General features: G+C 37.1%; 1 protein-coding gene and 1 long non-coding RNA gene across 3 annotated transcripts in view; both read right to left on the bottom strand.

Annotated features, from left to right (window-relative positions):
• RNF217 (ring finger protein 217) overlaps nucleotides 1-17,843 on the bottom strand; it is a 126,433-nt gene that overhangs the window by 53,835 nt on the left and 54,755 nt on the right. The window lies entirely within an intron of this gene.
• Nucleotides 52-8,484, bottom strand: LOC147581189 (uncharacterized). The gene is made up of 3 exons (XR_015251521.1): nucleotides 1,934-8,484; nucleotides 609-1,695; nucleotides 52-376 (listed from the first exon to the last, which is right to left on the bottom strand). It is a non-coding gene; the product is annotated as an uncharacterized LOC147581189 (long non-coding RNA).

Here is a 17,843-nt window from a genome sequence, read left to right as displayed (position 1 = left end):
TATTGTTATACAATATATTTATTGTATAATATAATTTATTATACAACACCCAGTGCTCATCCCAACAAGTGCCCTCCTCAATGCCCATCACCCACTTTCCCCTCTCCTCCATCCCCCATCAACCTTCAGTTTGTTCTCAGTATCCAAGAGTCTCTTATGGTTTCCCTCCCTCCATCTCTGTAACTTTTCTTTCCCCCTTCACCTTCCCCAGCAGTAGCACTGCTAGGAATTTACCCAAGGGATACAGGAGTGCTGATGCATAGGGGCACATGTACCTCAATGTTTATAGCAGCACTTTCAACAATAGCCAAATTATGAAAGAGCCTAAATGTTCCTCAACTGATGAATAGATAAAGAAGATGTGGTTTAGGGGCACCTGGGTGGGTCAGTCGGTTAGGCGGCCGACTTCGGCTCAGGTCATGATCCCGCGGTCCGTGAGTTCGAGCCCCGCGTCGGGCTCTGTGCTGACAGCTCAGAGCCCGGAGCCTGTTTCAGATTCTGTGTCTCCCTCTCTCTCTCTGACCCTCCCCCGTTCATGCTCTGTCTCTCTCTGTCTCAAAAATAAACGTTAAAAAAAAATTTAAAAAGAAGATGTGGTTTATATATACAATGGGATACTACTTGGCAATAAAATCTGGCTATTTGCAACAACATGGATGCAACTGGAGGGTATTATGCTAAGTGAAATAAATCAGTCACAGAAAGACAGATACCATATATTTTCACTCATATGTGGATCTCATGTTCACTCATTTAAGAAAAATGTTTAGGGAGGCCTGGATGGCTCACTTGGTTAAGTGTCGGATTTCGGCTCAGGTCACAATCTTATGGTTCGTGGGATCAAGCCCTGTGTAGGGCTCTGCATGACAGCACAGAGGCTGCTTGGGATTCCCTCTCTCTCTCTCTCTCTCTCTCTCTCTCTGCTCCTCCGCAGCCCATGTGCTCTCTTCCAAAATAAATAAACTAAAAAAAAGAAAATAAAAATGTTTAAATTTTAATCCAATACTTTGAATGAGGTCAGAAATTCTCGTAATTCAAAAACCAAAAAGTACAGATACAAATTAGCAAGTCTCTCTTTTAACTATACTCATTTTCTATCCATCCCACCAAATAGTTGCTGTTTCCTTCCAGAAATGTTTTAGCATATATAAGAAATGCAAATATATGTATTCTGTCATCTTTTTACCCAGATGTTAGCAAATCATAATCACCTTGCTTTATTCACTTGACAATACATTGTGGGGATATTTTCATATCACGTAGGAAGGTCTTCCTTGTGTTTTGTTTGTTTTTAATAATGGCCCAGTATGCCACCATACTATAACCAGCCTTATTTCTCATACTGTTGAACATCTAGATTGTTTCTAGTATATATTTTGGTATGTCAAAGAGTGCCACAGTGAATACCCTTATACATAAATTATTCACATGTGAGCAATTATATCAGTAAGATAAATTCCCTAGATTCTTTAAGAGGATAACTCTCCAATATTAATCAGTGTCTAAAAATATTAGTGTGAAGGGATTTTTCAAAACAAAGTATAAATTAACTATTTAGACTAAAAGAGAAATGTATATAATATGTGCTCAGGTAAACAGAATGAGTACATATTCATCTCACTATGATAAAACTTTTTAAAAGGCAGAAATTTTAGAACAGACTAGATATTTTGTCACAGGTTAGAGAGGGAAATACTTCTTTTTTAATTTTTTTTTTAACATTTATTTATTTTTGAGACAGAGAGAGACAGAGCATGAACGGGGGAGGGGCAGAGAGAGAGGGAGACACAGAATCGGAAGCAGGCTCCACGCTCTGAGCCATCAGCCCAGAGCCTGACGCGGGGCTCGAACTCACGGACCGCGAGATCGTGACCTGAGCCGAAGTCGGACGCTTAACCGACTGAGCCACCCAGGCGCCCCGAGAGGGAAATACTTCTAAAAGAAAAAAAAATGGAGTTTTCTTTGTTTATGTGTTATCCGCTCTTATTTTCCCATTATGTTAATCTAAATAAGATACTCCAATTTCTTACAATCAGAAGATAAAGAAACTATACAGGCAATTTATGAAAAGAACCATAAAATGGGAATCAGATGCAAGATTCTGGTGCTATTTATATGGCTAAGTGCCCTTGAGTTTCAGGGGCACACACAGTCAACACTCTCAGACATGGACTAATTCACCTTTAGGATTCCCTGCTGTCTCTAAAATAGTTTAATTGTAAGATGTGCTGTAACTTACAAAAAGGCTGACAGTGCACTTAAGCTTTCTAAAGCTTTAGCTCTAGCTAACACATCAGTATAGTAGTTAAAATAGCAGATTCCAGACTCAGATTGGCTCTGCCCCTTACTACTACTAGTTCCTTACTCTCTCCCTTGTCCAGCATCTGTGTCTGTAGAAGTGGGATGGCAATATACCAACCAAACTGGGTTGTACAGAGGACTGTATGAGTTAACTTGTGTAAAATACCTGGAGCAGTACCTCGCAGATGGGGAAAACTAAATAAAAGTTTGTTAATATCCACCTTCCTTGATATTTAGAAAGCAATAGTTCACAAAATTAATTTTAGAAATTAAAAACTCTTATGCTTATTTCTTATTTGAGAACATTTAAAATCATGCAATCATTCATAATTAATAATTTAGTATTCTCATTCATAATTCAGTGTTCTCCAAAAATCATATATTTAAGGAAGATAAATAAAGTACAAGTTATATGACTATACCATATTCCAATAAGGAGGACTTAATTCTGAGGTACGTAAGAAAAACAGATATTATAGATTTTTATCAAAAGTGTCCCATCTTCTTAACAATTTAACTAACAATGGAAATACAAACACATAGATATGAAAATATAGATACATAGTTCATAGTAATAAACATAAAATGGCACTGGAAGTATATTTAATTGATTTAGTACTCAGAGTAATAATTAGCTTTACTCTGGTGGGAGAGAACAGACATCATTTTATTTATTTTTTACCCAGAGGTATAATTTCAGTAAAAAGAAACACGTGAAAATTTCAGAGACTAGAAACCACTTTAAGCTTTAAAACATTTTACAGAACCCACAAGAAACCTTTTACAACATCTGTCTCCCCCTTCATTGGTTTCTTTCTCTTGGCCTTCAAAATATGCTTAAATATCTTAAAAATGCCAAAAGCAAATGAAAGCAAAAGCCATTGGTGGTCTAGTTATGGAAAACTATTTTGCTTTATCCATAAATCATAGTTAATTCTCTTAACAACACTGAAAAGTGAAGTAAGAAAGCAAAACTTTGCAAATACAGGTGATTTTGAGGATTTATGAGTAGGTAGATTAGGGCCATTGACTCAAATCTTGGGCATATTTACGCTAAGAAGTTCAGAGAAAATTACTGCAAAATAGACATGTTGGCCTAGAAGAGTAATGTAGTAGTTTCCTAAATTTTTTCCCTGAACACCAGATATTTTAAATTTTCTGCTAGGTCTTATGGGAGTTGTTTACCCATTTTTCTTAAACGTAAGGGACGTTCAAGTGCTTGAAGACAGCTATCATGCCCCTTTAGTTTTTTTCTCCCAGGGAAACAACCCCACTTCTTTCACTGTTCCTCATATACTGTGTGGCATCTTTTCTTCTTCTTAGCTTTGTTGGTTTGTAAAAATGTACCACCCAGAAACCAAAGCCATCATTCAGGTGTGGTCTGGCCACTAGGGAACTAGAATTAGCCTCAACCACAGAAAAAACTGAAAGAAAGCTCAAAACAAAACAAAACAAAACAACAAAACAAACAAAAAAAAACCTGGAAGGAATTGTAAGTTACCAAAATTAAGCCAAGAAGTGAAAATTTGAACAGGCCAATTACAATAGAGGACCTAATTAGACTATGTCTTCTAGGAAAGCATCTATTTCCTAGGTTTTCTCCTCTGTTGCAATAGAATATTTTTTCTTGTCCCTCTTTCTCCCTGTTGGTTTTCTCTCTTTTCTCATCTTGTTCTTTCTCGCTCTCATTCTTTGTTCTCCCTCTTTCTCTCTGTTGGTTTTCTCTTTTCTCATCTCGTTCTTTCTCGTTCTCATTTTTTGTTCTCCCTTTTTCTGTTGGTTTTCTCTCTTTTCTCATCTCTTTTCTCATCTCATCTATTTTTCTCACCTTCTCCCTTTCTCACTTTGTCTACTTTTACTTTCTTTGATCTTTAAATCAGGCTCCTAAAAGAATTAATCTTTTATTTCTTAAAATAACTTAGCTCTTGGGCTTACCTTTTATGTTGCTATATTTTCTTTTCATTTTCCTTCCTTTTGGTTTTTATGTTTAAGATTGTCCTCTTAATGCTTTTATTTGTGTCATTTTGTTATTCGTTTCCTAGTTTCTTAAGATGATTCCTTAGTTCCTTTGATTTCTGCTTTTATTCCTCAGTAATGAATAGTTTTTACTATGTTCTAAAAATTTTGGAATGAAATGTTCTCTCTTCATTATTTTCTAGGCAGTTTATAAACTTTTCATTTCCTCTTTAAATGTTAATTTCTATGTAGTTAAAACTTTTTTAGTAACTTTTTTTCTACTATTTTCAACTTAGTTTAATTAAGAATAAAGTGGTCTGTAAAATCTTAATTTTAAAAATATTAAGTTTTGATTTCTAGCCAATTATATAATTTTTAAAAAATGTTTCTTGGACATTTTTTAAAAAAAATTTTTAACACTTACTCATTTTTTAGAGACACAGAGAGACAGAGCATGAATGGGGGAAGGGCAGAGAGAGAGGGAGACACAGAATCTAAAGCAGGATCCAGGCTCCAAGTTGTTAGCATAGAGCCTGACATGGGGATCGAACTCATGAACTGTGAGATCATGACCTGAAGTCAGACGCTTAACCAACTGAGCCACCCAGGCATCCCAACATTAACATTTTTTACTCTAAGCAAGAGATATAAGATTCTATATAGATTTCTATTAACTTCCAGTTTGGATGGTTTAATTCCTCTATGGGCTCATTAATTATTTATCTACTCATTTTGATTATGAAAAAGGAGTATTAAAGTTGCTTATTATATAGTTTTTCAAATTATCTTTGTACCTCTCATTCATGAATTTTTCATTTACATATTTAACTGCAGTGTTTCTTGATGCATATAAGGTTATGACATGTCTTCATAAATAGTCTACTCCCTATTTGGTGTTTTTATATTTAAATTCTACCTCATCAGAAATTAATACTGCCACTTGTGGGGAACCTGGGTGGCTCTCTTGGTTGAGTGTCTCACTCCTGATTTCAGCCCAGGTCATGATCTCATGGTTCATGGTTCAAGCCCCATATGGGGCTCTGCATTGACAGTGGTGAGCCTGCTTGGGATTCTCTCTCTCTCTCTCTCTCTCTCTGCCCATCCCCCTCTCTTTTTCTGTCTCAAAAATAAATAAACTTTAAAAAAATACTGCCACTTCTTTTTTTTATTAAAAAATTTTTTTAATGTTTACTTATTTACGACAGTGAGAGAGACAGAGCATGAGTGGGGAGGGGCAGAGAGAGAGGGAAACACAGATTCCGAAGCAGGCTCCAGGCTCTGAGCTGTCAGCACAGAGCCCAACGTTGGGCTTGAACTCACAAACTGCAAGATCATGACCTGAGCCCAAGTCAGACGCTCAACCCACTGACCCATCCAGCCGCCCCTTCCTTCTTTTTACAGGCATAAAACTTCTATGGCTTTGCTCATTTGTTCTCACTTCAATTTCTTTATAAAACACTTTGCTGTAAATAATTCTGAGGATTAGCTTCAACTCAATACTCAAATATTTATTCAATGCCTAGCATGGGCAAGGGATGCTACTAGCCACTGGGGAGAATTTATGGATGAATAAAGATAGGCATAAATGACCACAGTTTAGGGAAAGAAGCAAAGGGGAACTGATTTTGACTGTTCATGGAAAAGGAGTTATTTTAGTTAAAATGAAGAATGAAAAGGATCACAATGAGTAGATTTAGCTGTATTAATAGCAAAAACTGTGAAAAATATTTTAAAAGATAGCAGATAAAATGATATATAAGGAAACATTAAAAATTATATTTAAATAAGTATATAAAAGTATATATGGAAAAAGCATGAAACGAGAGAGAAGAAGGAATCATTAAAAAATGATTTTTTCATGCTGTGGAATTATTTTTTTATTCAATGCTCTAGTATTTTTGTTCAAATTTTGATTGCACAGAGCACAAGTGGGAGAGAGGGCAGCAAGACAGGGAAAGAGAGCACAGCACAGAGCCTGACGTGGGGTTCAATCCCACAACCTAACAAACAAGATCATGTCCTGAGCTGAAATCAAGAGTTCGACACTCAGTCGACTGAGCTACCCAGGCACCCCTGCGTAAGTATTTTCTGAACTATAGTAAATGGCAGATCCAGAATTGATAGTAAAACCAGTAACCAAAACTTTGGGTTGGTCTTGAAAACAAGGCAGGACACTGAGAATTATGAGTAAATTCAAAACTGAATTAATGAACATTATTTAAGTTTGTCTCTGAATATACCTGGAAGTCTTAGCTTATATCCTATACTGCTGCACTAATGAATTCTGGGCTTTGCCACTAACCCTCTGTAGCATGCCATTTCCTAAGTAAACTAAATCCTTTGGGTATTCCTCCTGCACAGTCCCACGGTCATTGAAGCTAATTCGCAGAAACCAATGTTCCTTTTCTGGAGCTGATGTCAAAATAGTTGGGTGGAGGTTTTTGTTTGTTTGTTTTGTTTTGTTTTAAACCAAAAACCTTTCTTCTTGAAAACTGTTTAACAAATAGAACGATAAAATCACTCTTTACAATACTACTTGTAAACTTGGAGATAGTTCAAGTTTGACACTGTTAAAAAATACATGTTCTATATTTTTACTCACAACCATTAATTTTTTTTCCTACAGGTTTTGGTCTTTCAGTATTGGCAAGCATCAATGCTTTCCTAGACGTTAAACCAAGTTCACATAGTTCTTTAACTTAAAAAGAGCAATTTCAACAGAGCCTTTTCATGCCAAAACAAAGTATCTTTGTGCACCATCCACCCAGTTCTAGGAATAGCATGCTCATTACCTGGAGTTTTTAGATTCAATAAAGAAAAATATAATTCCTCCTTCCTGGCTCCTATTCATTATTTCCAAATATAAAATACTGTTTAGTGTAGAGTGACCAAATTTTCCTTTATATTTCCCAAAAACAAAGTTAAAGTGTGCTTGAATAAAAAAGACAAAAGAATATGAACGCTTTCAAAAAAAAAAAAAAGTCCTTTCTTTTGATGCTTGAATTTTATTACTTCCAAAGTAGGGTAGAATCTTATTCTAGGAGTAAAGCATTTTCTTTTAAAAATATGATAGGATAGGGGTGCCTGGCTGGCTCGGTCACTATAGCATGTGACTCTTGACCTAAGGGTTGTAAGTTTGAGTCCACATTAGGTCTAGACATTACTTAAAAATAAAATCTTTTTAAAAAATATGAATGGGATAGAGAGGTACCCAGAAAAGACTTTTCTGGTGAATGGATGGATATGCTGTAAACTCTTACTGAAAAGCTTTGTGATTAGACTGAAAAAGGACTGGAATCTTCACAATGTTGAATGTCTTTACTGCAAATACATTTTTGAAAATCCCACTCTGCTTCAACTGAGCTTTTTAATTTCTTTAGGTGAATGCAATACAACAATAAAAATCTCTTGACTTTGCTACTGGCCAACAAGGTAAATATAGCTCATGTACTGGAATTGAGATAGCTCAAATGTGAGGTTTTTTCATTGAAATAACAATTCATTTCAGAAAACTAGCTAAGATACAGTATACAGGAAGACAGTGTGATAGAGAACAATTAGAAAACTCTAAGCCATACGGAAAAAGTAGAACATATCACAAAATTTTAGCAAGTGAATAAATAAAACTGAAAATCAAGTTGCTTTCCAAAAATCTCATACCTTTCTCTTATAAGCCTAACATAACTAAAAGAAGAATAACAACGTAACTTAAAGGCTTTTATATAGTATTTATGCCTATGTAGTATTTTTATACTATTGTATATAATTTGGGCCTATTATGGGTTTAGTTACAGACCATGACAGTAAAGTGAATATTGCAATGAAGAGGGTCCAATGAATTTTTTGGTTTCCCAGTGCATTTAAAAGTTATGTTCATGCTATACTGTATATAAGTATATGATAACATTGTATGAATACAATACATACATAATGTATGTAATGTAGACATAACGTATACAATAGCATATGTCTAAAAAACAATGTACATACCTTAATCTTCAAACTTTATTGCTAAGAAATGCTAACTACCATCTAAGGTTTCACAAGTCATAATCTTTTTGCTGGTGGAGTGTCTTGTTTCCGTATTGATTACAGCTGACTGATCAGGGTGGTGATTGTTGATGCTGGGGTGGCTATGGCACTTTCTTAAAATAAGACAACAATGAAGTCTGAGGCATTGTTGGGTTCTTTCATTCACAAATGATTTCTCTAGAGTATGCAATGCTTTTTTTTTTTTTTTTTTTTTTTTAAATTTTTTTTTTTCAACGTTTATTTATTTTTGGGACAGAGAGAGACAGAGCATGAACGGGGCAGGGGCAGAGAGAGAGGGAGACACAGAATCGGAAACAGGCTCCAGGCTCTGAGCCATCAGCCTAGAGCCCGACGCGGGGCTCGAACTCACGGACCGCGAGATCGTGACCTGGCTGAAGTCGGACGCTTAACCGACTGCGCCACCCAGGCGCCCCGTCTAGAGTATGCAATGCTTTGATCTCAGTAGAACTTCCTTTAAAATTAGAATAAATCCTCTCAAACCCTGCCACTGCTTTATCAACCAAGTTGATGTAGTATTCTAAATTCTTTGTTGTCATTCCAATAATCTTCACAGCATCTTCACCAGGAGTAGGTTCCATCTCAAGAAACCATTTTTTTTTTTTTTTTTTTTTTTTTTTTTTTTTTTTTTTTTTTTGCTCATCCATAAGAAGTAGCTCATCTGTTCAAGTTTTCTCATGAGAATGCAGTAATTCAGTCACATCCTCAGGCTCCACTTCTAATTCTACTTCTCCTGCTATTTCTACCACATCCCTGAAGTCCTGAACCCCTCACAGTCATCCCTGATGGTTGATATCAATTTTCTTCCAAACTCCCATTAATGTTGGCTTCTTCTCATGAATCATGAATGCTCTTAATGGCATCTAGAATGGTGAATCCTTTCCAGAAGGTTTTCAATGTACTTCTCCCAGATCCATCAGAGAAATCAGTATCTATGACAGCTATAGCCTCATGAAATGTATTTCTTAAATAATAAGACTTGAAAGTCAAAATGACTCCTTGATCCATGGGCTAAAGAATGGATGTTGTGTTAGCAGGCATGAAAACAACAGGAATCTTTCTGTCCATCTCCATCAGAGCTCTTGAGGGACCAGGTGCATTGTCAATGAGCAGTAATATTTTGAAAGGAATATTTTTATTTTTCTGAGCAATATCTCTCAGCAGAAGGCTCAAAATATTCAGTAAACCATGTAGTAAACAGATGTGCTGTCATTCAGACTTTGTAGTTCCATTTTTAGAACACAGGCAAATAGATTTAGCCTTATTCTTAAGGGCCTTGGGATTTCTGGAATGGCAAATGTGAACTGACTTCAACTAAAAGTCACCAGCTGCATTAGGACAGGAGGGTCAGCCTGTCCTTTGAAGCTTTGAAGCTAGGCATTGACTTCTCTTCTGTAGCTATGAAAGTCTTAGATGGCATCTTCTTCCAATATAAAGCTGTTTTGTCCACACTGGAATTCTGTTGTTTAGTGTAGACACCTTCATTCATTATCTCAGCTGTATCTTCTGGCTAACTTGCTATAGCTTCTACACCAGCATTTGCTGCCTGTTTTTACACTTTCGTGTTATGGGGATGGCGTCTTTCCTTAAACCTCAGGAACCAACCTCTGCTAGCTTCAAACTTTTCTTCTGTAGCTTCGCTGCTCTCAGCCTTCCTGGAATTGAAGAGAGTTGGAGCATTGTTCTGCACTATTCTTTGGCTTAAGGGAATGCTATGGCGGTTTGATAAATTCAGACCTCTTCCTGCTATATAGTAAAGGCTTAAATTATAAGCTTTCTAGAAAGTTCTGGTATTGTCACAGTGAACACGATGATGATGATGATGATGATGATGATGATGATGATGATGATGAAAGCAGCAGCTAAGCACTTTCTATCAATCATCTGATTTTTTCCTGATAAAAATCCTACTCGGATTGAAAAGCACAGGACAGTAAGTAACTTGCACAGAAAGAAAATACTGAAGCTTTAATTCAAACCTCATCTCTGCCAGAGTCTAGACCCACTGTCACTATGTCCTTGCAGATGCCTACACAGACTTGGCAAAATTAGCCACTTGACTAATAATGCCATGTTCCTAGTGGCACTGGGAATTTTTAAATGCTTCATCAAATGCACCCAATACCTTTCTAAACACGATAATTTCATAAGCAGAAGCAGTCCAACCCTTACTTCCCCCCTCCAGGTGCAGTGCTATAAACAAGCGGATGGTCTCCAAGCTTCTCTGGGCTTGGGGGGCCGTGGGTCACCCCTTCCTCACCTATGTATCATTTCTAATTTTCACTCCTCAAGGCCTCACCCTCAACCTTCCCTTTCAGCTGACCGATACACATGCAATCGACAACCTCACCTCCCACTTGACAGGGTAAAAGCTAATGTGGTCAGGTGAGAACCCCTTCAACTTTTTGTTCCCTACACATTCTCTTCTATCCTTCCTTCCTCTTTTGTAGAAATAAGAACCTCCCACACTTCTCAAGAGGAATATTAAACTGCTTTGTCAGGGGTCTCAACTCTATCAAGTAATTTCAGACAATCAAGCATATAAACATGTTCAAGTTTCTCCCATCATAAAAGCAAAACAATGTAAAAATTCATTAGGACCCCATGCGCCTTAGTCTCTATGTCTTATTCTCCTTCCATTTTCAGCCAAGCTAACTGAAAGAATATTTAATGTATTTGACTCTGTGTTTACATTAAAAACCCACAGCTACCTGTCTCACAGCTCTACTTGAAGTCACTCTCTACAAAATTACCAACGACCTTCTCATTACTGAATGCCTTTGGGAATCCATACCTTACTCGCCTCTTCAGCACTATTGACACTATTGACCTCTGCTTCCTTCCTAACCCCTATTGTATCACACTCTCTTGGCTCTTGATACTTCCATGTGTCCCCTTTGTGGGTTCCTCCTACATCTATCTCTTAAAGTGTCTTGAGTTTCCAAGGTTTCATTTATAACAGATTGTTCTTATTGAGTAACCTTTCTGAGTGTTATTCCTCCACTGCCATGGTTTCAACTCTACAGCCCAGATATCTCTGCTGAACTTCTGATAGCTAGATTCAATTCCCATGTCTCCAGTTAAATACCTCAAACTCAGCCTAAAACAAATCATCTCTTCATCTGTCCCTGACATCCCACTTTACTTAATGTTCCTTATCACAGTGAATGGCATAGTAACCAGAAAACAAAATATTTCCTCCTGACTTTTCTTCCACATCATCTCTCCTTCCACCAATCAATCAACAAAATTCTACTTTATTCCATACTTCAGAGAACCATTTACATCTCTTGATGTCCAATACTACTAAATTCAGGCTTTGGAGTACTCTTTTTAAAATACAAATATGATCACAATAATCCACTAGTTAAAATACTTCAACAATACTCTTGTGCTCAGGATAAAGTGAAAACTCCCTAGTTTATGAAATAAAGACCCCATTTCATGATTTGACCACTTTTCTGGACTCCTGAATGTCATTCCCCACCATTGCTGACGATGCCCTAGTCACACTCTATTTGCCTCTGGAACATATTGTTCCTTCTACCTGGGACATTCTTCACATATACTTTTCTTGTTGAAACACTGCAGGTTTTAGCTTTCATGTCAAACCCTTTTGGAAAACTTTCCCAATCCTTCAAAACCACATCATGTGATTCTTAATCACTGGTAGCAGCCTGTGCTAGTAGTCAGTTTATTTATCCCTTCAGCTTTGACACTATTGACCATTATACTATGGTCTACTACAGCTTGCTTTTCCCATTATAGTATAAACCCATAGAGGGCAGAAAGTGCACCTTATTTATATCTCAAATACCTCACCCACCACGTGGCACAGAGTAGGTTCTTAACTCTAATTCCAAGTATTTGCTAAAATTCAAAAAGAGGTGAATATAGCTAGTGTTGGTTTTCTAGGTAATGACCAGGTGATGAGTCTCCAGTCACGGAAGGCTAAGGGTCAAGCAGGAAGCAGGGATACAGATGAATCTGGGGAACATGGAGACCTTAGTCCAAGAACAACATCTATTATAAGGGAGGAAATGTGATTTTGTTTTGTCTAGTGTATAAAGTGGTCTTGTAGGTAGAATAATTAATGTCCTGTTCTGGACTATTTTAAAGGGTTTGGGAGTGGGAGAGGGAGTGACAGCCTAATTGGCCTTTATCAGTAGTTTTAAGAAGATAGAATGATCAATCATAACTACCAGGGCAGAGACCTCACAGAGACCAGAAGTCCAACTTCCCTTGAGGGGAACAGCCACATCTTTTGCTGGCCAAAACTCAGCGGTTGTACCCAACATGCTAACTGAAAGAACAAGGCTGGGATGGAGGGAAAGAAGTGCTTCTGGCCCTGTCAGTTGGTCAGCCCATTCTTCCTAGTTCAAGTCCTTCAAAGTGTTCCTCAGCTGCTCCCATTCAAGAGCATTGGTTTTTACATTTTTAAATTTTTTAACTTTTTTAATGTTTATTTATTTTTGACAGAAAGAGAGATGGAGTACTAGTGGGGGAGGGGCAGAGAGAGAAAGGGAGACACAGATCTGAAGCAGGCTCCAGGCTCTGAGTTATCAGCACAGAGCCCGACATGGGCTTGAACCCACGGACTGCGAGATCATGACCTGAGCTGAAGTCGCCACCCAGGAGCCCCTTTTTATTACTTTTAAAAAATGCACCAGTTGTCAAAATTGTTACTTACTGACCAAAATTTCACTGGATCCCTAGTATATCTGGTGAAACTATATAAATTGTATCTAACTGTTGAATAAGCTTATCATATTTTGAGAGAGAGTAGAAATACATTTTTCCCCTCTAAACCAAGTGGATCTGCTCTGGGCCTCACCTGCTAAAACTAGAAACACAGATATCAGTCATACGAGGGGTCTGGGGGGTGGGGAAGTGTTTGATGGCAGTCTCAGAGGGCAACTGTATTTGTGCAGCTATACATGATTCTGTGAAGGAAATTTGGAAAACAGAAAAGGGGAAAAATTAGGCCTTGCCTTATCCAAGTATGACCAATATTAACATACTCACGTAGTTCCTTCTAGAATATACTACATTCATTCTACATCACTCAAATTCAACTTGGTACCTTGCCTTTCCACATAATACAACATGAGCATTTTCCATGCTATTGCCTTCTAATCATTGTTTCTGAATGTTGCATAATATTGCAGAAAGTGGAGGAGTCACAGCTAACCTGTGGAGGCTGGTTCTAATTTTATGATATTATAAATAATGTGGTGATGAATGAGTTTATGCATAAAGCTTTTTCTGTATTTCAGATTGTTTCCTTAGGATAAAGTCCCAGAATTGGAATTATTGGATCAAAGTATGCGATTATTATAAGCCTCTTGATACATACTGCCAAATTGCTTTCCAAAAGCCATATTTATTTACAGTCCATGATAGTAAGACCACACCTTGCTCTGACGAATACCATTGTTACAAAAACAAGCATACGAACTAAAACAACACACAAAAAAAACCCTCCAAAACTTTTGCCTTTAATGTGATAAGCGAAACTGGCAATGTTATTATTTTAATTTGTGTGGTTTAAAATTTCTTTTTACTAATTGTGGGCTTTAAAATATGTCAGTTTATTTATTTGTTGTTTTCTTCTTTTATGTAAATCTTCTAGTAAGGTACTGACCTGCAATAGTTTGATGCTCTATACATACTATGCAATATTTATGGAGATTATACAATATCCCATGTGAAGTACGAATAGTTTCCAGCAAGCTGAGCCAAAGCAACAAGCCTGGATCCAGAATCCAACCTTGAACAGATGTTTGCTTGGCAGCCTAGTTGCAATAATTAACATCAGAAAGGAGGACAATTAAAAAAAATACAACCAGATCTCACATCTATGAATCATGGTTCTGTAAATGTCTCAAACCATCTGGTTGACTGGGCTTCTGTCCTCCATTTTAAGAAAGACCTGCATGATAGCACTAAAAGCCAAGCCTCTGAATACCCAAAGCTCATAGGATATTGTCTGTCTGCCTCTTAAATCAGTTTTCATTCTCTACCTTTTAATAATAGATACTGATGTAGCTGTCTCAAGCCCTCTTTCCCTGGAATATATACTTTTCATAGGCACATACCACATTTTATTTATCTTGGTATCCTAGGGCGTACCAGGATCCTGCCCTGCATACAGTAAGCACTTAGTATTTGTTTGTTGAAATAAATTGAAAGAGAATAATTAAAACCTTGGCAGACTTTGCCCCCAAGCCAGAGGGTGCCTCTTAATTGCTCTGGTAGCTGTTTATCCTTATGATAAACAGCTCTGACTAAAGTGCTGCAGATAGTGGGAAGTCTGGCACAGGAAACTCAACAGCAGCACTGCATGTGAAGAGCAACATGAAGAGGACAGTACTTGGCTTCTGAGGCAGGTGGAGTGCCTTCCCAGCACATCTGGTTCTTGTCCAGGTACACCGTGCAGTTCTCCCTAAAGCCGATGGAGCCAACAGGCAAGTTTTGACTTTAATCTGATATGCAAAATGGCAATACATTATTATTTTAATGTGCATTATTTTAGCAGAGGGCTTTTTCTTTTTCTTTAAATGTTTATTTTTGAGAGAGAGAGAGAATGAGCAGGGGAGGGGAAGAGAGAGAGGGAGACAGAGGATCTGAAGCGGCCAAATGCAGGGCTTGAACTCATGAACTGTGAGATCATGACCTGAGCTGAAGTTGGAAACTCAACTGACTGAGCCACCCAGACACCTCAGGATTTTTTTTCTTTTCCCAATAAACGGATGGTAACAGGTAATTCTCAAAGGAAAAGAAGTGGGTATCCACCTGAATTAACAACCTAGAGAGATTTTCATTTTGATGTCTCAGTACTACTGGATTGCATATTTTCACAACATTTAACTAAGAACAATGCCACATTATAGGAAACATGCTGATTGCCTTCAATTCTACACTATTTCTTTTGCAAAATCAAAATTTTCACTGAGTTCTTGTATTGACAAAGAATTTACTAATACACCTTTTTTTTAAGAATGTATGGCAAGGGGGCGCCTGGGTGGCTCAGTTGGTTGAGTGTCCCACTCTTGATTTCAGCTCGGGTCATGATCCCAGGGTTGTGGTATGGAGCCCCTCTGTGCTGAGCATGGAGCCTGCTTGAGATTCTCTCTCCCTCTCTCTCTCTCTCTCTCTCCCTCTCTCTCCCCCTCTTCCTCACTCTCCCTGCTCACTCTTTTTCTCTAAAAAATAAAATAAATCTTCTTTTCTTAAAGAACACATGGCATAATCTGTCCCTTAAATTATTTCTTTCCAGCTTTCAATTTTGAAACATCTCAAGTTTTTCTACACCCTCTCCTTTCTCTCTCTCTCACACACACCCCCCCCCTTTTTTGCTTTTTCCTTAACCATTTAAAAGAATAGAGACATTCTTTTACTTAATCACAATCTAATCATTATATCAGAAAACAGCATACATAAAATATTTCTAATACACATCTTATATTCATATTTCCCCAATTGTCCCCAAAATATTCTTCCTTGATGATTTCTAAAAATTATTCAGGATCCAACCAAAAATCATACAGTTCGTTTGGCTATCATTTCTCTTTTATCTCTTTTAATCCTTCAGCTTTTAGAAAAACACTTTGTCATTAACATCTTGAGAAATTCAGGCCAGTCATTTTGTAGAATGCCCCACAGTCTAGAATTGTTCATTATTTCCCTCAAATCAAATCTGAGTTAAACATTTTTGATGATGTTTACTTCCCATGGTGCCAAATCAAGAAGGACATATCTCCAGTTTACCTATTATTGGTGATGACAAATTTCACCATTCAGTTATGCTGATGTCTTCCAGATCTCTCGATTGTAAAAGTACATTTTCCTGTTGTAATTATTGTTACCTGTAATTGATACTTGCCCATATGACTATATTTAGTTCCCCAACAACACTTTACCCAATGGTTGTACCATCCACTGATGATCCTTCCATCAATCAGACATTGCACTGGAGCTTGCAAAATGGTGATATTGCTGGTTCTATTACGTCACCTACATTTATGAGCTAGCATTCTTTGTGTTTTAAGCAAAAGGAATTTTTTATTTACTGATTTTTTTTTAAAGTTGAGGTATAACTGACATATGACATTATTATATTAGTCATATTATATTGAATCATACAATATGATTCAATATTTGTATACACTGTGAAATGATCACCACAGTAAGTCTAGTTACCATCATACAAAGTTATAAGTTTTTTTCTTGTGATGAGAACTTTTAGGATTTTCTCTCTTGGCAACTTTCAAATATGCACTACAATATTATTGACTATGGCCATCATGCTGTACCTTACACATCCCCAAGACTTATTTACTTTGTAAGTGGAAGTGTGTACCTCTCAACCTCCTTCACCTATTTTGCCCACTCCCAACCTCCCTGCCCTCTAGCAACTATCGTTCTGTTCTCTATACCTATGAGTTTTGTTTTATTTGTTTTTTAGATTCCATATACAAGTGAAATCATCTTTTTCTATCTAACTTATTTTGCTTAGCATATTTCCTTTAAGGTCTATCCTTTTCGTCCCAAATGGCAAGATTTCATTCTTTTTTATGGCTAAGTAATATTCCATGGTGTGTGTGTGTGTGTGTGTGTGTGTGTGTGTGTGTGTGTGCGCGCACATGCACACACACATGTATATGTAGGCACATCACATTTTCTTTGTCCATTCATCCATCGGTGGATACTTAGGTTGCTTCCATATCCTGGCTATGATAAATAATGCTACAAGGAACATAGGGGTGCATATACTTTTTTGAATTAGTGTTTTTGTTTTCTTCAGATAAATACCAAGTCATGGAATTACTGGGTCATATGGTAGTTCTATTTTTACTCTGCAAGGAACTTCCATACTGTTTTCCACAGTGGTTGCAGAATTTAACATTCCCATCAACAGTGCACAAGTGTTCCCATTTCTCTACATCCTCACAGCACTTGTTATTTCTTGTCTTTTTGATAATAGCCATTCTGACAGATGTGAGGTGATATTTCATTATAGCTTTGATTTGCATTTCCTTGATGATTAATGATATTGAACATCTTTTTAAGTACCTGTTGGCCATCTGTATGACTTCTCTGGACAAATATCTATTCAGATCCTTGGCCCACTTTTTTCTTTTTTTAATTTGAAATACAACTTTATTCTATTTCTAAATTCAAAGGAATAGGAATACAATGACAGATGAGATTTCACCACTGAATACTGTGATGTGACTACAGCAGTCTCATATCTGAAACTCAGGAAGGAAACAACTGCATTCCAAAATAGCTAAATAGGCAGGTCCAAAAAATGAAGGTACTTTTTAAACTGCCACCCTCACTCTGAAGCCCATTCATCTCCTTCAGCATACCAAAGATGAAGCACATGTTCTGCTCAACATGTTCTGCCCACTTTTTAATTGAATTTTTTTTTTTTTTTTTTTTTTTTGCTACTGAGTTGTGTGAGTTCTTTATATATTTTGAATAATAGCTCCTTATTGGATGGATACATGATTTGGAAATATTTTCTCCCA

This window comes from Puma concolor, chromosome B2 (genome assembly GCF_028749965.1).
Source record: "Puma concolor isolate L17-30 chromosome B2, mPumCon1.1.hap2, whole genome shotgun sequence".
Lineage (NCBI taxonomy): Eukaryota > Metazoa > Chordata > Mammalia > Carnivora > Felidae > Puma > Puma concolor.
The sequence above is the reverse complement of the archived record's forward strand: the minus strand, read 5'-3'. Positions and strand labels throughout refer to the sequence as shown.